General features: G+C 39.5%; 1 long non-coding RNA gene across 1 annotated transcript; it reads left to right on the forward strand.

Moving 5' to 3' along the window:
* The first annotated feature begins 6,116 nt into the window (after positions 1-6,116).
* LOC108531275 (uncharacterized) lies at positions 6,117-25,649 on the forward strand. Its single transcript, XR_001886118.1, has 3 exons — positions 6,117-6,250; positions 23,811-24,078; positions 25,379-25,649. It is a non-coding gene; the product is annotated as an uncharacterized LOC108531275 (long non-coding RNA).
* Positions 25,650-27,230: the final 1,581 nt, after the last annotated feature.

A 27,230-nucleotide genomic window follows, 5' to 3' on the forward strand; every position in this document is an offset into this window, starting at 1 on the left:
TCCTTTTACCATCATAGTCATTCTTTTGACAATCAGTTATTATTAGACTCGGTTTAAAATAATTTTCTAATATGACTCTTACATTTATGGGAGGAAAAAGACTTGAAAGATACTCCTGTGTGTATTTTAATTCTCTGTAGTAGTAGTCCCTCTGGAATAGAATGTCTCTTCCTCAAACAAATCTATTGGCTCATTTCATATATGAGAAAAATTTGCCCTAACTGGCAGAGTTTCATCTCTGTAAAGAAGGCTGACATCCACCTCCTTCACAGAATCCCTGCATCTGGGTAATTGAGTAATGACAGATTACCTTGCCATTGGGAAATACCTTGTTGTGGCCTTTGTAGCAGCTACAGGCAGATGGAAGAATTCTTCTGTACAGACAGGTCTCCAGCCTCTTTGGTGTGGACACTGTGAAGGGGTACGTCTGGTGGGAAGGAGTGCTTAGGGAAGGAACTGGGAAGGTCCACAAAGGCTGATGATGACAAAGAATCCAAGGGCTAGGATGAATTCTAAGCTTAGATCTCAGAGTCATAAAGTAAATTTATTAGGCTAGAGAGATTTCCTTTTTTGTTTTTGATCTAACTTTATTTTTTCAGATTTATAAGTTCACATGCAGCTGTACAAAATCATACAGAAATCTTTGAACACTACCCCGTTTCTCCTAATAGTAACTTCTTGCAATATACTGTATAGTACAGCATCACAACTTGGATATTGACATTGATGCAGTCAAGATAGAGAACATTTCTATAACCAGGAGGATCCCTCATTACTGCCCTTTTATAGCCACCCCTACTTCCAGACCATCTCACTCCTCCCTTAACCCGGGCAACCGCTAGCCTATTCTCCATTTCTATAAATTTGTCTTTATAGGAATGTTATATAATTGCAATTAAAGTGTGTAACCTTTTGGGGTTTGACTCAAACCCAGCATCATTTTCTGGAGATTCAGCTTATATGTGTCAATAGTTTGTTCCCTTTTTTTAGTTCAATAATATTCTATGGTATGCGTGTACCACATCACTCATCAATTAGGACTTCTGGGTTGTATCTGGTATTTCATTATTACAAATAAAAGTGCTATATATATTCATGTAGAGGTTTCTGTGTGAACATAAACTTTCATTTTCCTGGGACAAATGCCCAGGAGTGAAAATTGTGAGTCATATGGTAATTACATAGAGTATTTTTTTTTTTTTTTTTTTGAGACTTGAATTGACTTTGTGTCTGTGAGGGGAGAGGCAAGGAGAAACTCTATATTTTGTAGTGTTTTAACTAGATTTGTTTATGATTTTAAAACATAAAATCTTAACATAAGTTGTAGCCAAATATAAGAAAGGATTTTTCCAGAATCTAGACTTTATTCTTATTTTAGAGAAATACTTTTGAAAAAATTGCTTTATTGGCAAACAATTCCTATGTAAAGAAATCAAAGACACATATATACTCTAGGAAAGATGTTGCAAAGCTGACAGGCGACTTTGGGAAATTTGAGGGCAGTTTTCCAGTGTTACTAGAGACTTGACATTCAAGGATGTATTATGATAGTTCCTGAATTGATAGACTCTTTAGCGTTTGTCACTACCCTCAGGCCTGCAGTTTTTATTTGTAGAATTAGCTCATTATCTTCACAATACTTTGTTGAGTGCTGTTGCAGAAAATGCTCATTTAATTCAATTATATACACTTACTAGGAAAAGAAAAGTATCTTTTCTAGTACATGGCCCCTAAAAATGACAGCTTTACACAATGCTGAATGGAGGAAACAGCTCTGTTTCCATCAAACTTCTGGTGGAAATTATGCAAAGTTACGTTATGCTTTCTGAGACATAGTGAGGTAGTACACAACCATGTATGCTATATTACTGGGGAGACCCACTGAAAGAATTTTCAAGGATAATTTTTACTCTGATTTTCCATCATGTATATTGACTTTATTGATTGGTTGATTGAGATGGAGTCTCACCCCATCCCCCAGGCTGATGTGCAGTGGTGCAACCTCTGCTTACTGCAACCTCGGCCTCCCAGGTTCAAGTGATTCTTGTGCCTCAGTCTCCTGAGTAGCTGAGACTACGGGCGTGTGCCACGACGCCCGGCTAGTTTTTGTATTTTTAGTGGAGACAGAATTTGCTAGGCTGGTCTCAAACTCCTGATCTCAGGTGATCCACCCACCTCGGCCTCCCAAAGTGCTGGGATTACAGGCGTGAGCCACCGTGCTGGCCATGTATATTGACTTTAAAATGTTACCAGCTGGGCGCCGTGGCTCACGACTGTAATCCCAGCACTTTGGGAGCCCGAGGCGGATGGATTACCTGAGGTCAGGAGTTCGGGACCAGCCTAACATGGTGAAACCCCATCTCTTCTAAAAATACAAAAATTAGCTAGGTGTCGTGGCAGGTGCCTGTAATCCCAACTACTGGGAAGGCTGAGGCAAGAGAATTGCTTGAACCCGGCAGGCAGAGGTTCCAGTGAGCCAAGACTGTGCCACTGCACTCTAGCCTGGGCAAGAAGAGCAAAACTCAGTCTCAAAACAAAACAAAAGTTACCAAGGATGAAACATTGGTCACAGTGATCCCTCTAACAGCAGTCAATATTATAAATCTAACATTTTTTTGATTGAGATACTAGGCACAGGGAACCCCAGTCTTTCAATACTCATGAATTATAGTTTAATCTTTAGCTCATTATGGTCATGACCATAGTGAAATAAATGACATAAGATAATAAAATAGTTTTTGCCCTTAAAACTGACCTGGGTAAAAGGATGTACACATGAATCTTTGAATACCAGCATAGTCATTCATTCTTTGAGCCATGTTGTAGCAGCCCATGTTCTGGCCCTTCCAGCACTGGGAACTCATCATAAAGAAGGCCCTACAGGCCAGGCACTATGGCTCACACCTGTAATCTCAGCACTTTGGGAGGCCGAGGCGGGCGGATCACCTGAGGTCAGGAGTTCAAGACCAGCCTGGCCAACATGGTAAAACCCCGTCTCTACTAAAAATACAATAATTAGCCAGGTGTGGTGGCAGACGCCTGTAATTCCAGCTACTCAGGAGGCTAAGGCAAGAGAATTGCTTGAACCTAGGAGGCAGAGGTTACAGTCAGCCGAGATTGCACCATTGCACTCCAGCCTGGGGGATAAGAGCGATCACCGGAACCCAAAAGTTCGAGACCAGCCTGAGCAACATGGTGAAACCCTGTCTCTACAAAATACAGAAAAAAAAAAAAATTAACCAATTTTTTTAAGCTCCCAGCTACTTGGGAGGCTGAGGTAGGAGGATAGCTTGAGCCTGGGGAGGTCGCAGCTGCAATGAGTCATGATTGCACCACTGCACTCCAGCCTGGGCAATAGATTGAAACTGTCTACATACACACATACACGCAAATGACTTTTGGTAAGATTATACATAGAGTTTATGGTTTTATTAAAAAACTCTTGAACAACCTAAGAAAACACAGTTATTTCTGTACATTATTTTGTTAAAGTGTACAGGGTAGTAAGAGCTAAGAGCCTTTTCTAAATGTACATCCAATCTTAAGAGGCTAAAATAGGAAGCTTTCATATAGCCAAGGCCCCATTAGCTTGGGAACCTGGAAAACAGAAGATGTAAGTTTCTATCAGAGTTTCTTTAAATTGATGTAAATCATAAATTTGAGCAAGGTAGTTATAAAAGACATTAAAATTAAGATACTCAGGATTTTATATGTAATAATATTGATTCCAATATCTTCAACTCTGTGGCACTGCCAATGAGGAGACCAAAATGAATTGTATTTTATGAAAGGGCTATATTAGACCAGTCACTTAAAAGTTCTGAGTACATACAATGACAAAGCATTGTGGAATCATCTTGTACTACTGTTTATGTAGTAAAACGTAAAATAAAAGAAAATGGAGAAGTTTTAGACAGTTTAAAAAAATTTTACAAATACTGCAAATCATAGGTTGGTTACCACTAGACTTCCTGACTCTGCAGTGGTTGCTGTATTCACTGTACATTCTTTTAAAACTCCAGGCACTTTGTAATTTTGTCTATAATTGTTTATATATTTTTTCTCCACAACATATTTTAGAACAACTTATTGCTAAGTTACTTTAACATGTGTGCCATCTTTAAACTTTGTATATGAGTGTACTAAAGTTTCAGTTGCAAGACACATCTATGCACTATTTTTTTTCAGGAGCCTATTTATTCAAAATACCTTTTAAATGCAGTGCATAAAAATAGCAGGCTACTTCCACTTACAGGCTTTTGGAGCTGGAGAAGACTTGTTTTTCAGATGAGGAAACTGAGTCCCAGCAAGGTGAAATGACTTGCTGGTAAGTGATATGATTAAACTTATTTTTTGACTCCAAAGCAAATGCTGCCAACTTAAAGATGCTTGTCCCAACTTCTGGAAATTCACTGTATCAGTGTTTATCTTACAACCTCATTCTTAATAATAGTTTCTTCACATTAGAAATAAATGTCAGAAATAAATGTCTACTTGTCATTTGTACATGTCATGCAAACATTTTGGCACCAGATATGGGTACAAGTAGAAAGCAGCACGTTCATCTCAGAACTGGATTTTATCCAATAGAATGTTCTGTTTATTCATTGCTATTCATGCATACCTGCTGTGCTTTAACATTGTGATAAATCCAGGGAATCAAATATGAATGCAAATATTCCCCGAATTCAACAAAGTAGGCATTGACTCTGGCCAGGAGACAAAATGTTAAATGGCATGCAGTCTTTACCCTGGCAGAACTTGAAGCTTATCGCCTATTGTAGAGATGAAGCCATAAACAGATCATCTCAGCACAGCATGATAAGGGGGAACGCCAGGGATCGTGGGAGTACATGGGCCCAGTCACTAATTAAATCTGATGGAGTGTGGGCAAAGTTAAGGAAGGCTGCCTAGAGGAGAGAGCATTGGGGTTGAGCCCTGGCAGGAACAGGGTTCCAGGCAAGGGGAACAAAGACCAATGACAATGGAGAACCTTGGAATAGTTTAGTGTAGAGGATTACGAGGGATGTATGCAGAGATGGGAGAGAGGGAAGAGAGCGGGCACAGGCAGGGGCAAGGCTGTGAAGGGCTTGTATATGCCTGGCCAACAAACTTGCATTTCATCGTGCAAACAGGGGTGCCCCTTAAGGTTTTAAGCATTTACCTGACCAGTTCTGCATTTTAAATATATCACTTTGGTGGTAGCATGGGACATGCATTAGAGGCCAGCGAGATTGGATATTGAGAGATCAGTTAAGTTTCTGCAAGTAGTTGTTGGCCTGAACTAAGAGTGGCCAGGGGAAGGAGAGAGATCTGTGAATTGATGGGAGATGCTCAGATGCTAGAAATAAATGGACTTGATGACTGATTCCATGTGAGGGCAGAGGAAAAGCGTATCAATGGCATCTAGAGTGCTTAAACAATTAGGTTGTGGTGGGATGGGGATGTTTTGAGTTGGGACCCAGGAGAATTAGGTCTAGAGGGAAAAAGATCCATGTCAGTGTGGGTCCAGCAGTTGGTTTTGAGGCGCGACTGAAATACCTAAGTGTTTGGAATCTATTCTTTTATATTGTTGCATCTTTTTTCCTCTTAAAGAGCAAATTTCTCAAGAAATGTGTCTCCTTTCATTATTTTATTTATTTTTTGTTTTGTTTTGTGTAACACAACTGTCATGGTCCTGTGTAAAGCCAGTTGTGAGGCAAACTGTTCAATATTATTGGGCAATGTTTTGAAAAAGATGGGGTTTGGGAGTATAGGAAAGAAGGAAAGAGAAAGAATGTTCCTAGCTCTAGTTGTCCCGTAAGCATTTCAGTGAATTAAATGTAGTAAATTTCTATTGTGCATAGTAATTAGTAGATGGAGAGGAGTGAAACATTTCAGGGACAAAAGCATTTAAGAATATTTTTGTTTTTAGAAATTTGATGAGTTTGGTTACAACATATGCTCAAATGATTAGTATCTTCAGGTTTTCATGTAATGTTACCTGTGTCTTATTACTTCAAATAGACATTCTACAAATACAGTCATGCACTGCTTCACAATGGGGATAGTTCCGAGAAGTGCTTTGATAGGTGATTTCATTGTTGCATGAACATCATAGAGTGCACTTACACACCTGGATGGCATAGCCTACTACACACCTCGAATGTATGCTGTAACCTATCACTCCTAGCCGACACAGCCGTACAGTGTCTTACTGTACTGAATACTGTAGGCAGTTGTAACGCAAACAGGTCTAAATATAGAAAAGGTACAGTAAAAATATGGTATTATAATCTTGTGGGATCACATATGCAGTTCACTATTGACCAAAATGTTGCTATGTGGCACATGACTATACTCATTCAGCACCTACTAGGTACTGGGTACTGGGACAGCGTTGGCCGTAAGTGGAGACCACGGTAGCCATAGTCCTTCCTTCACAGAGTTTATAACCCCACTGTGGATTATAAACCCTGATATGATCTTCCTGTCTGCATCTGCTTAATATAATTAACATACATTGTGAGGACGACTTACAACTCTTAAATCCTGCAAGAGTGAGCATGTATACCTCCAGAAGCCACTGCCGTATTCAGAGGTGGAAAAAGGAAAGAAAGATTCAGTACTGCCTTGATTTTTTGCCTGTTGTGTTGGGGCTGGTGGAATTGTTCCTCAGAGCAGAAACAGGACCAGATATGGATTGTAGCTCCTGTTTATTCCTGAGTGGCTAAGAAATGAGGGGTTATCCCTTATTTGCTCAAAAAGATGAGCACACACAAAAAATAGAGATTGAATAGACAGGTTTTAGAAGGAAGTTGGAAACTGGTACTTCCTTGACATTTTCATTTTGAAAACCTTGAAACCCACTGAGAAGCTGAAGTAATGCAGACTTAATTGTAAAACCAAATGGGATAATTTTTTCAGCAAAGCACAATTACGTTATTTCTGTAATTTTTTTTTCTAATTTTTTATTTTTTTGAGACAGAGTCTCGCTTTTGTTGCCCAGGTTGGAGTGCAATGGCATGATCTATGCTCACTGCAACCTCCGCCTCCTGGGTTCAAGCAATTCTCCTGCCTCAGCCTCCCAAGTAGCTGTGATGACAGGCATGTGCCACCATGCCTGGCTAATTTTGTATTTTTAGTAGGGATGGGGTTTCACCATGTTGGTCAGGCTGGTCTTGAACTCCTGACCTCATGTGATCCACCTGCCTCGGCCTCCCTGAATGATAGCTTTTCTACTATCTAGCTAATCACTTGCTTTCTCTTTTCCGTTTTCCTCTGGTATCTTACCTCTTTCTATATCTTAAAATTCTCCCTCTTCACTTAATTTCTTTTCCTTACTTACTTCCATTCTAAAACATCCTTCTAGACCTACTCTCTTTCTGTGCTCCACTGGGAGCATTTGCATCCTTAACTGAGCTTTTAGAAAAAACTCGATAGAAAGGTGTCTTTCTGTTGGCTTTCCCGCTCTCATTTCTCATGCAGCCCCATGCCATCTGGTTTTCTTTCCCCCTTTCTTTCTTTCTTTCCTTCCTTCTTTCTTTCTTTCTTTCTTTCTTTCTTTCTTTTCTTTCTTTCTTTCTTTCTTTCTTTCTTTCTTTCTTTCTTTCTTTCTTTCTTTCTCTCTCTCTCTCTCTCTTTCTCTCTCTCTCTCTCTCTCTCTCTCTCTCTTTCTTTCTTTGTCTGTCTTTTTTTTTTTTTTTTTGAGACAGAGCCTCACTCTCTCACCCAGGCTGGAATGCAGTGGCATGATCTCAGCTCACTTTAACCTCCGCCTCCTGGGTTCAAGCAATTCTCCTGCCTCAGCTTCCCAAGTAGCTGGGATTATAGGCACCCACCACCACGTCCTGCTAATTTTGATATTTTTAGTAGAGATGGGGTTTTGCCATGTTGGTCAGGCTGGTGTCGAACTCCTGACCTCAAGTGATCAGCCTGCCTTGGCCTCCCAGGGTGCTAAGATTATTGGTGTGGGCCACCACGCCCAGCCTGGTTTTCTTAGTTTTCTTAGAAGGCCTAGTTGCCAAATCTGATGGTTTTCAGTCCTCATCCTTCTTGTTCTCTCTGTCCAGCGAACAGTGTCCCTCATTGCTTGGTTCCTCCTTGGCCCCTGCCTGTGTTGCTTTTGCTGGCCACCTCATTTGTGTATCCCTCAAAGGTAGCTGCTCTCTGGAGCTCCACCTTCCACCTCAGTGCTTTCCTTGGCCCAAGCCTGGATATGGGGAGCTCAGTTGTCTACTGGGACAGCTCCTCATTGCTCCTCATCTGGCTCCTCTTCCCCAAGCCTGTCTCTCTCCATACCCTCCTCCTTATCATGTCTTGGGTCATGGCATCACTCTTTCCCCAGTTACCCAATCAGTTCGTGTTCCTCCCCATCAGATTAGGTCAATTCTGCCCTCTAGCCCCCTCAAAGCTCACACCTGGATCTGTTCCACCATCAGAGATACTTGAACAAAGGGCTGGGGACCCAGGGTTGAAGAATCGTCTCCACCCCTAGAAAGGCCACAGTCCACAGTGCCACTCCAAGTGTGCTCCATGGACTGACAGCCCGCATATATTTAAAAAAAAAAAAAAAAAAAATAGGCTTAATTTTAGAGCAGTTTTGGTTCATGGTAAAATTGAACAGAAAGTACAGAAGTTTCCCACATGCCTGCTACCCCTACACATGCACAGCTTCTCTCATTGACATCCCACACCAGAATGGTGCATTTGTTACAATTGCTGAACCTACATTAACACATCGTTATCACCCAAAGTCTGTAGTCTACATTAGGGTTCACTCTTCGCGTTGTACGTTCTATGGGTTTGGACAAAGGTATAATGACATGTTTCTACCACTATAGTATCATATAGAATCAGTTCACCTCCCTAAAATCTTCTGTGTTCTGCCTGTTCATGCCTCCCTCTCCCTAACCCCTGGCAACAACTGATCTTTTCAGTATATCCATAGTTTTGCCTTTCCAAGAATTGCATATAATTGGAATCATGTAGTATGTAGCCTTTTAACACTGGCTTCTTTCACTTAGTAATATGTATTTGTTACCTGCATAGCTTTTCATGACTTCATAACTCATTTCTTTTTAGCACTGAATAGTATTCCATCATCTGGATATACCACAGTTTTTTATCCATTCACCTACTAAAGAACATGGTTGCCTCGATGTTCTGGCAATTATGAATGAAGCTATTGTAAACATCTGTGTGCAGGTTCTTGTGTTGACATAAATTTTCACCTCCTTTGGGTAAATACCGAAGAAAGTGACTGCTAGGTCAAACGTTAAAATTATGCTTAGGTTTGTTAGAAGCTGCCATACTTTCATAGTGACTGGACCATTTTGCATTTCCAGCAGCAGTGAATGAGAGTTAATGTTTCTCCACATCCTTGTCAGCATTTGGTGTTGTCAGTGTTCTGGCTTTTGGCTATTTTAATAAGTGTGTAGTGGCCTCTCATTTTTATTTGCATTTCCCTAAAGACATGTAATGGAGAGCATTATATGCCTATTTGCCATTTGTAGTTCTTCTTTTTTGAAGAATTAATTTTGATAAGAAATACTTAATATAAGATCTAACCTCTTGACAAATGTTTAAGTGTACAATGTAGTTATTGTACACTCTGTTGTTAACTATAGAGACAATGCTGTACATCAGATCTCTAGATCCACATCTTGCATAATTGAGACTTTCTTTTTGTGTGATGATTAGCAGCTTCCCATTCCCCCATCCCGATTCCCTGGCAAGCATAATTCTGCTCTCTGATTTGATGAGTTTACTATTCTGGGTACCTCATATAAGTGGAGTCATGTAGTATTTGTCTTTCCGTGGCTGGCTTATTTCACTTAGCATAATGTCCTCAAGGGTCATCCATGTTGCAGCATGTGTCAGAATGTCCTTCTTTTTGCAGGATAAATAATATCCCACTGTATGTATATGCCACCTTTTAAAAAATCCATCCATCTGCCAAAGGACATCAGGTTGTTGCCACATCTTGACTACTGTGAATAGTGCTGCAATGAGCATTGGAGTGCTAATATCTGTTGGAGATCCTGATTTCAATGGTTTTGGATTGGATTGCTGCATCATATAATATTTTTATTTTTAATTTTCTGCGGAATTTTTATAATGTTTTCCATAGTGACTGCATCATTTTGCATTCCCATCAATAGTACAAGGCTTCCCATTTATCCACATTCTTACCAACATGCTTTTTATTTTTTTTCTGATAATAGCCATTATCTAAACAGGTGTGAGGTAGTATCTCATGGTTTTGGCTTGCACTTCTCTGATGATTAGTGTGATGTTGAGTATTTTCAATTTTCATATACATGTTGGCCATTTTGTCTTCTTTGAAGAAATGTCTACCCATTTTAAGTTGGATTATTAGTGTTTTTGCTATTGAGTTACAGGAGTTTATTTAATTTCTGAAATTAAGTATTACCATATAGGCTGGGCATGGTGGCTCATGCCTGTAATCCCAGCAATTTGGGAGGCTGAGGTGGGAGGATCACTTGAGGTCAGGAGTTCAAGACCAGCTTGACCAAAATGGTGAAACCCCATCTCTACTAAAAATACAAAAAAATTAGCTGAGTGTGGTGCTGCACGCCTGTGGTCCCAGCTACTGAAGAGGCTGAGGCAGAAGAATTGCTTGAACCTGGGAGGCGGAGGTTGCAGTGCACTGAGTTCATGACACTGCACTCCAGTCTAGGCAACAGAGCATGACTGTTTCAGAAAAAAAAATTGACCATATACGTGTGGGATGATTTTCCATCCATCTTCTTTGGTGAGATGTCTGTTAAGGCATTTAGCCCCCTTTTTTTTTTTCTTTTCTTTTCTTTTTTTTTTTTTGAGAGAGGGTCTCACTCTGTCACCAAAGCTGGAGTGCAGTGGTGTGATCACTGGTTACTGCAGCCTCTACTTTCCAGACTCAAGCAATCCTCTGCCTCAGCCTCCTGAGTAGCTGGGACCACAGGTGCGTGCCACCACACCTGGATAATTTAATTTCTGAAGTTAAGTAAGAAATCTTTAATTTCTGAAATTAACTTCTTATCTGACATCTGGTTTGCAAATATTCCCTCCCATTCCTTTGGTTGCTTTTTTACTCTTTTGATTGTCTCCTTTGCTGTGGAAAAACTTCTTGGGTTGATGGACTCCCACTTGTCTATTTTTGCTTTTGCTGCCTGTGCTTTTGGTGTTATATCCATGAAGTCATTGCCAAGACTAATGTCTTGATACTTTTCTGCTATGTTTTCTTCTAGGAGTTTTACATTTTTAGGTCTTATATTTAAGTCTTTAATCAATTTCAATTAATTTTTGTTTATGGTATAAGGGTCCAGTTTCATTCTATTGCGTGTGGATATTCAGTTTTCCCAGTACATTTGTTGAAGACACTGCCTTTTCCCTATTGCGTATACTTGGCAACCTTGTCAAAGATCAGTTGACCATATATTTGTGGGATGATTTTCTATCTATATGTCTTCTTTGGTGAGATGTCTGTTAAGGCATTTAGCATCCCCCCTTTTTTTTGAGACAGGGTCTCACTCTGTCACCAAAGCTAAAAGTGCAGTGGTACAGTCACTGCTTACTACAGCCTCTACCTCCCAGGCTCAGGCAACCCGTTTCCTCAGCCTCCAGAGTAGCTAGGACCATAGGCACACACCACCATGCCTGGTCAAATTTTTTAAATTTGTTTGTAGAGATGGGGTTTCCCCATGTTCCCAGGCTGGTCTCGAACACCTGACTTCAAGTAATCCTCCTGCCTCAGCCTCCCAAACTGCTGGGATTACAAGCATGAGCCACCATACACAACTTGGCCCATTTTTAAAATCAGGTTGCTTGTTTTCTTATTTTTAAGTTTAAGCGTTCTTTGTGTATTTTGTATACACAAAGTCCTTTATCAGATATATCTTTTCCAAATATTTTCTCTCAGTCCCTGGCTTGTCTTTTTATTCTCTTAACAGTGTCTTTCACAAAGCAGAAATTTCTAATTTTAATAAAGTTTAGCTTATCAGTTCTTTCTTTCATGGATCATGCCTTTGGTGTTGTGTGTAAAAAGTCAGCACCAAACCCAAGGTCATCTAGATTTTTCTCCTATGTTATCTTCTAGGAATTTTATTGTTTTGTGTTTTACATTTAGTTTTGCGATCTAATTGAGTAAATTTTTGTGAAGAGTTTAAAGTCTGTGTCTAGATTCATTTTTTTTTTTTTTGAATGCAGATGTCCAGTTGTTCTAGCATCATTTGTTGAAAAGACTGTCTTTCCTCCATTGTATTGCCTTTGCTTCTTTGTCTATGATCAGTTGACTATATTTTTGTGAGTCTATTTTTGGGCTTCTATTTTATTCCATCAATCTATTTGTTTACTCTTTCACCAATATCACACTATCTTTATAACCATACCTTTAAAGCAAGTCTTGAAGTTGGTATTGTCAGAACTTCAACTTTATTCTTGTTTATCATTTCATATCATATCATATCTGTTGGCTATTCTGGGTCGTTTGCCTATCCATATAAAATTTAGAATCAGTTTGGTGATACCCACAAAATAACTTGATGGGATTTTGATTGAGATTGTGTTGAATTTCTAGAAGAAGATGGGAAGAACAGACATCTTAACCACATTGAGTCCTTCTATCCATGAACATGGAATATCTCTTCATTTATGTAGTTCTGTGATTTCTTTCATCAATTGTATAGTTTTCTTCCTATAGACCTTGCACATATTTCATTATATTTAAAATTATTTTATTTGTAGTAGTGCTAATGTAAATGGTACTGTGTTTTCATTTTCAAATTACACTTGTTTCTTGCTAGTATATGGTAAAGCTATTGACTTTTGCATATGAACCTTGTATATAGCAGGCTACCTTGCTATAATTTGTACCACTTTTTGTTTTATTTTTTTTCTTCTGCTTACTTTGGATTTCTTTTTTTTTTTCTTCTTTTTCTAGTTTCCTAAGGTAGAAATTTAGGTTGTTGATTTTAGATTATTTTTTCTTTTCTAACATATGCATTCAATGCTATAAATTTTCCTTTAAGCACTAGTTTTTCTGTAACCTGTAATAAACTGCAGTTTCAGTTTTATTTATTTTTAAATATTTTGAAATTTCTCTTGAGATTTCTTATTTGACTACTGTGTTATCTAGAAATGTATTATTTAATCTCCAGATTATTTGGGGATTTTGCAGTTAATCTTTCTGTTAATTTCTAGTTTAATTCCATTGTGTTTTGAGAGCATATATTGTATGATTTGTACTCTTTTAAATTTGTTAAGGTGTTTTTTATGTCCCAGAATATGTTCTATCTTGGTGAATGTTCCATGTGAGTTTGTGAAGAATGTGTAGTCTGCTGCTATTGGATGAAATAGTCTATAGATGTATTATATCAAGTTGATTGATGGTTTTCTTGAGTTCGACTTTGTCCTTACTGATTTCCTGCCGGCTGAATCTATCCATTTCTGATAAAGAAGTGTTAAGGTCTCCAACCCTAATAGTGGATTCATCTACTTCTCCTTGCAGTTCTATCAGGTTTTGCCTCATATGTTTTTGACACTCTGTTGTCAGGCTCATACACAACCTCTTTTCAATGGTACATTTAGACCCCTGACATTTAAAATGATTATTTATATAGCTGGATTAACATATATCATGGTTGTTCCTATTGTATATTTGTTATTCTTGTTCTTTGTTTCTATTTTTGTCTTCTCCTTTTCTGCCTTTTATAGTTTTAATTAAGCATTTAACAATATTTCTGTCCTTTCTTAACGTATGAGTTATATTTCCTCTTTTTTACTTTTTTCAGTGGTTGCTCTAGAGTTTGTCATATGCATTTACAGCCAATCCAAGTCTTCTTTCAAATAATATGATACTGCTTCATAGGTAACATGATTACCTTTTCATAATAAAATAATTCTAATTCCTCCTTCCTATGCCTAATATCACATTGTTGTCATTCATTTTACTTATACATAAACATATTTATGTATATATAATCAAATGCTGTTGTCGCTAGTATTATTTTGAATAAAACATTATCTGTTGGATCAATGAAAATAAGAAAATAAAATTTTATTTTTTCTTAATTTATTCCTTCTCTGATGATCTTTTTTTCTTGATGTAGATCCAAGTTTCTGGCCTATATATGTTTTCTTCTCTCTAAATAATCTTTTTAAACATTTCTTGCAAGGCAGATCTATTTACAACCCTTTCCCTCAATTTTGTCTGAGAAAGTCTTTATTTCTCCTTTATTTTAAAGGATAATTTTACAGGGCATAGAATTCTAGGTTGATGATTTTGTTTTGTTTTGTTTTTCTCTCAACACTTTCAGTATTTCAGACTACTCTCTTCTTGTTTGCATGGTTTCTGAGGAGAAGTTCAGATGTAATGAACTCTATAGGTAAGGTGTTTTTTCATCTGACTTCCTTCAAAATTGTTTCTTTATCTTTGATTTTCTATAGTTTTAATATGATATGCTTAGGAGTAGTTTTTTGTTTGTTTGTTTGTTTGTTTGTTTGTTTTTGCATCAATCCTGCTTGATGTTCTCTGAGCTTCTTGGATCTGTGGTTTGGTGTATAACATTAAGTGGGGGGAAATTCCCAGTCATTATGACTTCAAGTATTTTTTATGTGCCCTTTCGCTGTTTATGCTCCTTTTAGTATTCTCATCACATCTGATTACACCTTTTGTAGTTGTCCCATAGTTCTTGGATCTTCTGTTCTCTTTTTCCTTTTCAGTTACTTTTCTCTTTACTTTTTAGTCTTGGTAGTTTCTACTGAGATATTGCCAAGCTCAGAGATTCTTGCCTCAGTCTACTAATTAGCCCATCAAAAGTATTCTTCATTTCTCTTAACATTGTTTTTTTATCTTTAGTTTTTTAAATTCTTTTTTTGAATTTCCATGTCTCAGCTTATATTTCCCATCTGTCCTCGCATGCCCTCTACTTTATTCCTTAGAGTCATTAGTATCTTTATCATTGTTTGGTTCATTTGTGCTGCTATAACAGAATACCATAGATGAGATAATTTATACAGAACCGAAATTTATTTCTCACAACTCTGGAGGTTGAGAAGTCCAAGATCAAGTTGTTAGTATCCGGTGTCTGGTGCCTTCTTGCTGTGTCCTCCCATGGCAGAAGGCAGAAGAACAAGTGAGAATGAAAGTTGTATTCTCACATACCAGAAGAGTGAAAAAGAGAGACCCTACTCTTGCAAACCTTTTTGATACTCGCATTAATCCATTCATAAGGGCAGGGCCCTCATGACCTAAAAACCTTCCATTAGGCCCACCTATCAGTATCATTGCATCGAGGATTAAGTTTTCAATACAAGAGTTTTAGAGTGGACAAAAACATTTCAACTACAACAATTATAGTTGTTTTACATGGACACGGGGAGGGGAGCAACACACACTGGGGCCTGTTGGTGCATAGGGTGAGGGAAGGGAGACCATTAGGAAAAATAGCTAATGCATGCTGGGCTTAATACCTAGGTGATGGGTTGATAGATGCAGCAAACCACTATGGCACACATTTGCCCAAGTAACAAACCTGCACATCCTGCACATGTACTGGAACTTAAAATAAAAATAGTAATTAAAAAAAAAAAGGAATGGAAAAAACCACAATTACTTTTGCCCCAACCTAATACTTGAATTCAGTTTAACAAAGTCTGACTTTGATTTTGACTTGAACTGTAGCATCACTTGTTCAATTTCAGGCACTGCTCAATTTACTTTTCTGAAATTAACCATTAGCAATATGTTTGATCTTGGGAAAGACAGGGTAATAAACATCACTTAGAGACACAGTTCAGTCTAAAAAAAAAAGTTGTTTAAATAGTTGTTTTATTCCCATTCTGGTAATTCCAACATCCTTGCTGTTTCGATCTGGTTCTGATGCTAGTTCTGTGTCTTCAAACTGTGTTTTTTGCCCTTCAGTATGCCTTGTAATTTTTTTCCTGATAGCTGGGCATGATGTACTGGGCAAAAAGACTTGTCGTAAATAGGCCTTTAGTAATCTCACGGTAGGTGTGGGGAGAGGGGAAACATTCTATAGTCCTGTGATTAGGTCTTCGTCTTTTAGTGAATTGATGCCTCTGGACTATGAACTTCACATGCGTTTCTCAGTTTCCCCTGCTTAGGAGGGACAGGATGGCTGGAGAGGGCTGGAGTAGGGTATTCGTCTTCTACCACATGGAAGTATAGAGGGGGCTGAAATTGAGTATTTCACTTCCCCCATGACACCTGGGCTCTGATAAAACCCCATCAAGTTAGGCTATAGTCAAATAGCAGATCTTGTTAAGGACAGATGAGGGACGAGTACAGTGGCTCACACCTGTAATCCCAGCACTTTGGGAAGCTGAGGTTGGTGGATCGGGAAGTCAGGAGTTCAAGACCAGCCTGTCCAAGATGGTGAAACTCTGTCTCTACTAAAAATATAAAAATTAACTGGGTGTGGTGGCGGATGCCTGTAATCCCAGCTACTCGGGAGGCTGAGGCAGGAGAATCACTCGAAACCAGGAGGCAGAGGTTGCAGTGAGCCAAGATCACACCAATGCACTCTAGCTTAGGCAACAGAGCAAGACTCCACCTCAAAAAAAAAAAAAAGAAAAGAAAGAAAGAACAGATGGGGGCCAGACACAGTGGCTCACACCTGTAATCCCAGCACTTTGGGAGGCCGAGGCAGCTGGATAACTTGAGGTGAGGAATGTAAGACCCACCTGGCCAACACGGCAAAACTCTGTCTCTACTAAAAATACAAAAATTATCCAGGCATGATGAGTTTGAGGCAGGAGAATCACTTGAACTCGGGAGGCGGAGGTTGCAGTGAACTGAGATCATACCACTGCACTCCAGCCTGGGTGATAGAGTGAGGCTCCATCTCGAAGAAAATAAAAATATATATAAAAAAAGAACACAATGGAAGAGAGTGCTGTATTGTATTTCAAGTGGTTTCTTTCCCCCTCCCATCCCGCTAGAAGCATGAGGGGAAGTTTTCTCTGATATTCACTGTAATAACCCAGTAGAGCTCTAAGAAGTAAACCTCACAAAATGGCCCCTACCTCCCCATGACTGGGGTTGGGGTGGGGGTTAACTGTCAGATTTGTACACAACCAGTCTCTGGCAATTGGTCAATTATAATTCAGGTTTTCCTGCCAGGTTTTGGTCCCCACAGGTCTCTGCTCTGATAAGTCATTTTCTATATCTACCTGTCTGTCTCTCCAGTTTCAGAAGCAGCAGTTTGCTCTGTGATCTCACTCTTGCAGACCCAAGTCAGGTTGCTGAGTTTTCAGTTTGCTCAGCTTTCCACCTGTTATGATGAAGGGGCAGCTTCCAAGTGCTTTAAATGCCAAACTGGAAACTGAACTTCCACAAACATTTTTGATCAGCCTGTGGCAAGACAAATGCAGAAAATGAGGGAAAGCATTTAGAGACCTGTATAGCATTTGACATTGCCACGGTACCTGAGTGTACCATTTTGTATTTCATAGAATTACCTTTCTAGCAGATTGGAAATTAGAAACAAAACAACAATAACAGCTGATAGAAGGAGAAGCATGGGACTGGGAGGCAGTCCAGAAAATGATGATTTGGGGTGAGAACGATACTGTTTTTGCTGTTGTCTAGAAGGTGCCCATAAATCCTGGGGGAAAAGGTTGAATTCTCTGGGGTGCACAGGGAAGTGGTTTTCAGAGGAGATGTGGTGGGGAGGGTCCAGCAGCCTAGGAAAGGGCACAGATTTCCTGTACCCCACCTACCTTACCCCTGCTGTTAGAGTCATCTTCCTAAAGTGAGATCTGATCACATTGTGCCCTTGCTTAAATGCTTTTTCAGGATTTTATTTTTTTGAGACAGAGTCTCACTGTGTCCCCAAGGCTGGAGTGCAGTGGCGCAAACTCAGTTCACTGCAACCTCCACCTCCTGGATTCAAGCGATTCTCTTGCCTCAGCCTCCCAAGTAGCTGGAATTACAGGAGCGCACTACCACGCCTGGCTAATTTTTGTATTTTTGATAGAGACGAGGTTTCACCATGTTGGTCACACTGATTTCAAACTCCTGACCTCAAGTGTTCTGCCTGTCTTGGCCTCCCAAAATGTTGGGATTACAGGTGTGAGCCACCGTGCCCTGCTGTTTAAATCCTTTAGAAACATCCTCCTGCACTTAAATGAATTTACAAGAAAAAAAAAACCAAACAATCCCATCAAAAAGTGGGCAAAGGATATGAAAAAACATTCTCAAAAGAAGACATTTATGCAGCCAATAAACATATGAAAGAAAGCTCAACATCATTGACCATTAGAGAAATGCAAATCAAAACCACACTGCCAGTCAGAATGGCAATTAAAAAGTCAAGAAACAATAGATGCTGATGAGGCTGTGGAGAAATAGGAACACTTTTACACTGTTGGTGGGAATGTAAATAAGCTCAACCATTGTAGAAGACAGCGTGGTGATTCCTCAAGCATCTAGAACCAGAAATATCATTGACCCAACAATCCCATTACTGGGTATATACCCAAAGGATTATATATCATTCTACTATCAAGACACATGCACACATGCAGTATGTTTACTGCAGCACTATTTACAACAGCAAAGACATGGAACCAACCCAAATGCCCATCAATGGTAGACTAGATAAAGAAAATGTGGTACATATACACCATGGAATGAATACTATGCAGTCACAAAAAGGAATGAAATCGTCCTTTGCAGGGACATACATGGATGAATCTGGAAGCCATCGTCCTCAGCAAACTAACACGGGAACAGAAAACCAAACACCACATGTTCTCATAAGTGGGAGGTGAACAATGCGAACACATTGTCACAGGGAGAGGAACATCACACACCAGAGCCTGTTGGGGGATGAGGCGCAAGGGGAGGGAGAGTGTTAGGACAAATTGCTAATGCATGTGGGGCTTAAAACCTAGATGATGGGTTGATACGTGCAGCAAACCACCATGGCACACATATACCTATGTAACAAACCTGCATGTTCTGCATTTATATCCTGGAACTTAAAGTAAAATCACAATAAAAATTAAAATTAAACAGAAACATCCTCCTGCCCTCCACTTCTCAACAGTGCCATTCACAAGGTCTTTCGCTGCCTGACTGGCAGACTATTCCAGCCTTGTTTCCCATCTCTTCAGCCTATACACCCTTCTCTCCCAGCAGCTGCATTTCTTAGGGTAGACCGTGACATACATGACCCCCTCCATGCCTGTGGGTCTGCTACCTCTTCCGTTTGGAGGGTCTTCCCTCGTCTCATCCTATTCTGATGAAATCCACACACCCTTTCACATCCTCCTCTTTGAGGCTTCCCTGCACTTGAGGTCAAATGCATGGGCAGGAACCAGGTGTTCAATCAATGTTGAGCCATCAAGGTGGCAACTACTTTGTCATTGCAACGCAAAGGCAGCCATAAACAAGTGCTCCAGTAGCATTTACAAAAACAGGCTGTAGGCTAGATTTAGTTTGCCAAGCCCTGTTCTAAAGGAGAGAAAAGATCCCCTTTTTTTTGCCCTTTCACTGAAAAGGGAATGTGGAGCTGAAAAGGAAACTTTCAAATTCAACCACTCCTCTAATGACTTGATGGTTCTGAGTCTTCATTGGGTGTTTCACAACTGGCAAGTGGGGTGTGTTTTAGGCCTTTGTGATCTCCAAATAACACAGACCTCTGCATCTGGATGTCTCAAGGCTGAGGTGGGGGTAGGGAGGGGCGAACAGGGAAGAAGCTATTTAAAGCTGGGTTGGGGAAGGTGCTTTCTAGGACAGAAACAGATTTGCTGGGGTTCCTGTCCTTCTCAGGTAGAGAGACTTAATTTTATTGATTGATTGATTGATTGATTGATTGATTTTTGAGACAGAGTCTTGCTCTGTTGCCCAGGCTGGAGTGCAGTGGCACAATCTCAGCTCACTGTAAACTCCACCTCCCAGGTTCAAGGGATTCTCCTGCCTCAGCCTCCCTCCCGAGCCACCATGCCTGGCTAATTTTTATATTTTCAGTAGAGATGGGGTTTTGCCATGTTGACCAGGCTGGTCTCAAACTCCTGATCTCAAGTGATCCATCCACCTCGGCCTCCCAAAGTGCTGGGATTACAGGCATGAGCCACCATGTCCAGCCTGGGAGTTACTTTAAAGCAAGCATTGGCCAGCTTTTTCTATTAAGAGGTATAGAGTGAATATTTTTGGCTTTGTGGCCCAGACAATCTCTGTCACAGTTACTTTGTCACTGCATTGCAGAGGCAGCCATAGACTAGAGGGTGTAACTGTGCTCCAATGACACTTGTACAAGAGTGTTCCAATGACATTTACAAAACAGGCTGCAGACTGGATTTAGCTGACCGACACCTATTCTAAAGGAGAGAGAAGAATCCCCCTTCTTCTGCTCTGTCTCTAAACAGCCTTTCAAAGACCTCACTAGGATTGCCTTTGGGGTTTCTAAATCCCCAGATCTGTTCTCCCCCAAAATGTCGTAAACAATGAATTATCTGCCCCCTCTTGCCAATTTATTGCAGAGCCCTGAAATGTCCTTCACTAGTGGAGCGGAAGATGTATGCCACTTTTTTTTTTTTTTTTTTTTTTTTTTGAGGCAGACTACAGTGGCAAGTTCTCGGCTCACTGCAACCTCCATACCCAGGGTTTAAGCGATTTTCCTGCCTTAGCCTCTGGAGTAGCTGGGATTACAGGCATCAGCCACCACGCCTGGCTAATTTTTTGTATTTTTAGTAGAGACAGCGTTTCACCATGTTGGCCAGGCTGGTCTCGAACTCCTGACCTCAGATAATCTGCCCACCTCAACCTCCCAAAGTGCTTGGATTACAGGAGTGAGCCACTGTGCACATTCTAAGCATTGTGTAAGTGCTTGTAAAATTTTTTACTCAGGTCTTTATGAGATAGACACATGAAGTTCTTCTAAAACCTCACCATAAAGCAATTTGGTAATGTCAGGAGTGCCCTATGTTTCAGTGGGCTGTGTGAATTTTGGACTGGAAGAGTAAAGTTCAGCTGGTCATAAACTTGGATAAGGCTGGGCACAGTGGCTCACATCTGTAATCCCAGCATTTTGGGAGGCCAAGGCAGGCAGATCACTTGAGTTTGGGAGTTTGAGACCAGTCTGGCCAACACGGAGAACCCCGCCTCTATTAAAATACAAAAATTAGCCTGGTGTGGTGTCACGCACGTGAAATTCCAGCTACCTGGGGGACTGAGGCAGGAGAATTGCTTGAATCTGGGAGGCAGAGGTTGCAGTGAGCTAAGATCGCACCATTGCCCAATGGGCGCATCTTGCCCAAACTGGGCAAGAGAGCAAGACTCCATCTCCAAATAAATAAATAAATTAAATAAACTGGGGTAAGGCTGGGGACTGAGAGGATACCCATGTCCCTGATATGGTTATGCTATCCACAGTTCACAGCCTATGGGAAAAACACAAAGGTTACTAACACATTTGCGTTAATAGAGTGGTGGACAGTATAGTAATGCATAAATTATGCCCATAGACATTAAACATTAAAGGCAAACATGCCCACTTCTATGGTGATATACTCTGCAAAATGCCCGAAGAGTCATGTAAACTAAAATCTAAAACAATGGAATCACTAAAACTCTGACATAACCTGCACCAGGCAAGGAGGTGAAGGAAGCTTGCTAACAATATAGGGAACCTTTTGTCACCTACCTCTGCCCCCAAGGAGCTCCATGGAGGTCACCTGCTACCTTGTTTCCTCAAAGTCACAAATCAGGACATCTTTTGTTAGCCTGGCTGAATGGGACTGCCTAGTAGTGAAGCTAGTGCCTGGGGAGCTGTGAGGCTGGGACTCTGACTTCATCCTTCTGATCTCCTGGTGCCATTTTGAATGTCTTCAGATTAGTCTCCTATTCTGAAACCTAACCAGAGCCAGATACTATTCACCCAGCATCTTTTGCTCCCAGATGCAGTCAAAATCAATGAGTGCATCATAGCTTTCAGCAGGTTGAGTTCCTCTAAAATTTCAAATTCCTCTCTTTCACTTTCCTTATATTTCACATCTCTAAATACCCCCAAGAAAAATTGATGATATACCTGTTATCGCCCATCTCTTTTTTATCTGACATCTGAATGCCTTGTAAATTATATTTCCGTTCAACAATTTATTGAACACCTACTATAACTGTATGTTGTAAAACCGAATAAGAGTGGTATAGAATATGATTTCATCATCACATGGATGCATAAACTGATTTATTTTCCTATAGACTCTTCTTATAGGAGTGTAGTGCATGTAAGTTAATAATTTTATACCTCTTTTCTCACCATTTATCTTTAGATATTTAGTTTTTCATTTTAAAAGTCCATTTTGAATAAATACACTGTCAATTTTGAAGAGGACTAGTTTATCTTAGTTCATTCTAATGTTATGTACTTTTATGCTTGAATTATTTACTATGGGTTGGTTATTGACCTATTTTACTTGTTTTATGGAACACATATTTTCAGTGGAGACAGTTAGGCTAAGCTATATTTATTTATATCACAGTACATTAACCATAAAACTATCTAACTACAGTGAAATGATGCTAATCTGAAACCCTCAGGGAATGGGTTTTCAAGATAGCCCAGTTTTAAGAATTAACATTAACTATTTGTGATGGAAATCTTTCTAAAATGGATTATACTTTCCCCTCTCATCTTGAAAGCATAACAAGTCTCATTTAACTTTGGTAATAACTCATCGTCATCAGTAAGAATTGGACTGTTCTCATGAAAGGACTCGGCCCTTTTGTCTTGTTTTAGTTGTTTTGGTTTTTTATTTTCTGTTTAGCTCTCATTAGCATTTCTTGGAAGCTTTCTGTTTCTTCAATTGCTGTCAGCTGTATTTCTCGTAGGCTCTACCTGCAGGCCTTGCCCTGCCCTTCAAAGTGCTGCTTTCATGCTTCTGTGGACTGGGAGACCAGGTAGTGGAGCTTATTAGAAGATAGCCAGCATGAAAAAGGGCTTCCAGAGCCCACTAATGGGCCAGATGCCACAGTTGTATATTAACTTGGAAGCCAGTCTTTTCTCAGTTCTCTGTGTATTTTAGCCAATTGGGTGTTAAAATGAGGGGCATCTGCTCTAACCCCCTCATTTGACATCCTTCTCCACTTCACAGAGTTCTGCAGAGGCTGATTCTAACCAGGATAGGTGAGCCATCGGGCCTCGAGTCTGGGAACTAAGGGAAATAGCTGAATACACCTTAGAAAATAAAATTGAAACAGGCCTCATTTTAAGTTTATGGTTTATTAAATGACACCTATATTGAGATAATATCCTGTTAATTCCCCTTCTCTTCTTTATCCTATTGCTCCCCCCACCCTTTTTTAAAAATAAACTCTAAATATATCTTCTTTTGACTTGTAATTTATTGGGACTAAAGCTAAAGCCTTAATTTTTTATTTTTTACTTTTTATTTTTTGGAGACAGAGTCTCGCTCTGTCACCCAGGCTGGGGCACAATGGTGCGATCTCGGCTCACTGCAACCTCCATCTCCCAGATTCAAGTGATTCTCATGCATCAGCTTCCCAAGTAGCTGGGATTACAGGCGCATACCACCATGCCTGGCTATGTTTTGTATTTTTAGTAGAGACAGGGTTTCGCCATGTTGGCCAGGCTGATCTTGAACTCCTGACCACAAGTGATCTGCCTGCCTCAGCCTCCCAAAGTGCTGGGATTAACAAGCATGAGCCACTGCACTCGGCCTAAAGCCGTAATTCTAAAACAGCATCTCTAGTGAAAATTGCAGAGTCCACAATGATTCTAACCTTTTTCTTTTTGTTAGGCACATTATTATGGATTCACTGCATATGTTTTTTACTTTAGGTACTTTGCACAGTAACATGAGAAATGCTTTGCTAAATGGCAGGTAAGCATTAGCCTGGAAGCCTTGGGTATCTTACATTTCCATGCTGCTTTACAACTTCTGCAGCAGCTTCATCTTTTCTCACTGGACCTTGAGACCAATGCAGAGATTACATCGTCCCCCATGTCAGAACCAGGAGATCAGGGGTGCAGAGGTGTGAAGTGACCCATCCTAGATCACACCACTGTTCGCACTCTCAAGTTTGAGCTCGGATCCTCTGCCTCCAAGGTTGGTGGAGTTTTCTCACTGGCTTCATATACTGGTATTGGTGGGATAATAGGTGAGACTTAGTTCTGACTGTGTAGATTGGGGCTGCCAACCCCTGTGAGTACATGGAGTGTCAGGTCACAAGGAGGGGAACTTGATGGGCATGTGATCCTGAGGGAGTCAATGTCTCATCATCTTCAGCTAGTCGTCATCCTGCTGCTGCAGCTGGAGATGGGTGGAGACTGTCTGGGATTTGATGACCAACTCCAACTGGTTAGCTTGGTGCAATAACTGGGGACCCTGATACTAAATATAGTGACTTTAATTATGACTGTCTCATGTTTTTAGAGAACTGGGTGTTGTTTTGTTTAGTTGTGTTTTGGCCACATATTAGAAGTCAGTTAAATTCTGATCCATTTCTTAATATAAAAAATATCTGTGCCACTGGTATTCAAAGCATAAGTTTTCTTTATTTTGATTTTTTTTTTTTTTTTTTTTTTTTTTTTTTTTTTGAGATAGAGTCTTGCTCTATCACCCAGGCTAGAGTGTAGTGCAATCTTGGCTCACTGCAACCTCTGCCTCCCCAGTTCAAGCAATTCTCCTGCCTCAGCCTCCCAAGTAGCTGGGACTGCAGGTGTGCACCACTATGCCCGGCTAATTTTTGTATTTTTAGTGGAGATGAGGTTTTACTACATTGGCCAGGCTGGTTTTGAACTCCCAACCTCATGATCCACCCGCCTCGGCCTCCTAAAGTGCTGGGATTAGAGGCATGAGCCACCATGCTTGGCCAGTTTTGACTTTTTGATTTTAAAATATAGTCGTTTTTTGGGCTTGAAAAAAAAAATGGTCTTTGGCAAAAATAATTTGTATAACTGCATGTAATATGTCATTTAGAAATTCTATGGCTTATTCTTTTAAGAATTATTTTATAAGATATATTAAGCTGTTGTTTTTTAAGGTCTATTAAGATATTACCTTCCAGATAGGTTAATATTTAAATAAACCTTAAATAAATTTTTATTTTTATTTTCATTTATATGTAGTGTGTGTATTTGCTGATTCACTGGAGATTACTTCCAGAAAAGTCAACTCAACCTCAGAATTCTAAAATATTCTCTTTACCCAGTTAAGTTTTTTTTTTTAATCAGAAATTTAGGCTGATTTATTTATTTAACTGACTGGTACTATCCAGTTAGTCCTATAATTAAAAATATGTTTCTCAAAGATGTTACTAAAATCTTAGAAATATTAAAGTTTTAACCCTAAAGATGGGTATGGAAGTGATTAAATTTTCCCTATGATTTTTTTCTCTCTCTCCCAGCGTGATTAATTTCACTTTCTGTGTCTTACTCCATGAGCCCTAATGCTTCTGCTGAGATTCCTAATTCAGTGAAACCTGTTTAGGGGATCATCTCTGTTAGGCAGACAGCTGCTGAAAAGGCATTCGCTTTCTGAGCATGGATTTTAGATTATGGCCAATCAAGACTCTGGGCTGGAAGAACACCTGTCAGAGACGTTTTTCTACAAGGAGATGGTCTCTTTAATCAGATTTCATTGTACTTCAGAAAAAGGTTTATTTTAAAATGTGAGTAAAATGGCATCTGCTTTTATAATTCATCCTTTTCAGCTGAAACACCAATTTAGAGCTTATTTATGACATTGTTCTATGGTGAAACGAGAAACTGCCACAAAGTGTTTGAAAAGGAAGGGCTTTCCCAGGCATCCGATTTGTCATTTTCTTTTGTGAAAAAAAAATATAAAAATTTTTTTGAACTTTCCTATGTGAATATAATTAACAATAGTAATTCCTGTGAACAAACTTTCAAAACATTTAAGCTAAATTGTGAAAACATGTAATGAAACCTGGGAAACTTTCCTATGTTGAAATATGTTGCATTTATCTGTGAACAATGCAAAGTATTATTGATACTGATTGGTGTTTGGAGAAACTACACTCGACTTTCAACTCAGCTCTAATTAGAGGCACCGTGACGTACATAAAATGCAGGTACTTACTCACATCTGCAGACTCTATTGAGTGTAACTATTAGAAGACAAACTTCATTTTGCAAACTGTAATTTAATGGTATAACAGTGTGCAGACCAGAATATCAGTTAATTTTCAAAACATTTTATTTTATACCAATTAGCTCAGGTCCTGGAGGGCAAAATGACAAGAGGTTACTCGTTCACTATGTATTTAATTAATTGAAAAATGCTCAAATTGCTTTTACAGTTGTTATTAAAAAGTAGAATCAGTGTTGCCAGTGCTCAACCATAATTGGAACCCCAGGGAATTAAATATTTAGCATTAGTAATGTAACAGCACTTAGGACACAAATTTCTATTTTCGTAATGAAAGCTATACACTGTGAGTGCAAGCGGCTGAAACGACAGCTGTGACAAGTGAAATGGCCTGGGATATTTCAATAAGACACCTCATTGGACAGCAAGTCTTACCACATTACTCGTTTGTAAGAGATCTGCAAGTTTAATTCCCAATAGAAATCCGTTACCCAAGTATTTAGATTTCTAATTGCATGCAGGATGAACAGTTGGGCAAATGTCTTGCCATAAGTGGCTGAAATGTATAGTGCTTGCTAAATAATCCTATATAAGTTCATGCCTTTGTCAATTTAAAAATAGTGAGACTGTCAGGGGATAAAGATCTTGTTTGTTTTAAGTTTAATTACATTTTAAGCATAAATGCTTTCAGTGCTACAATGAGAAAAGTTGGATATTGGGCTCTAATGAGCTGCAGGGGTAGACGGCTAGAGACCCTGAGGGATTCACTCCGTAAATTAACTGGATAAAAGTACTTGGTTAGGATACAGTTGATGGCTGAACTGTTCTTAAAACCCAGCTATAGAGCTGTCTCTCACTCCTGTTTTCATTCTAAACAGGCCCTGTAGAGACTTAAATGGCCTCCTGTTACAACTGTTCGACTTGTCAAAATGTATTATATTACTCCACTAATAAATAGTATTAAAGGGTATTTGACTGCATTTCTCGTTTTCAGAGGGGATCAGGTTGATAAACACAACTGGTATACATTGGCCTTATTTTAATTTGTTTATGTCACCTAAGTAATATTGAAGGTACACGGTTTGAATGTGCAAACATTACTTTCCTGGAGATGTAAAACTTACAAATATTATGTACAAAGGAAGCAA

The sequence above is a fragment of the Rhinopithecus bieti genome, unplaced genomic scaffold, assembly GCF_001698545.2.
Source record: "Rhinopithecus bieti isolate Rb0 unplaced genomic scaffold, ASM169854v2 scaffold_8911, whole genome shotgun sequence".
Taxonomy (NCBI): Eukaryota; Metazoa; Chordata; class Mammalia; order Primates; family Cercopithecidae; genus Rhinopithecus; species Rhinopithecus bieti.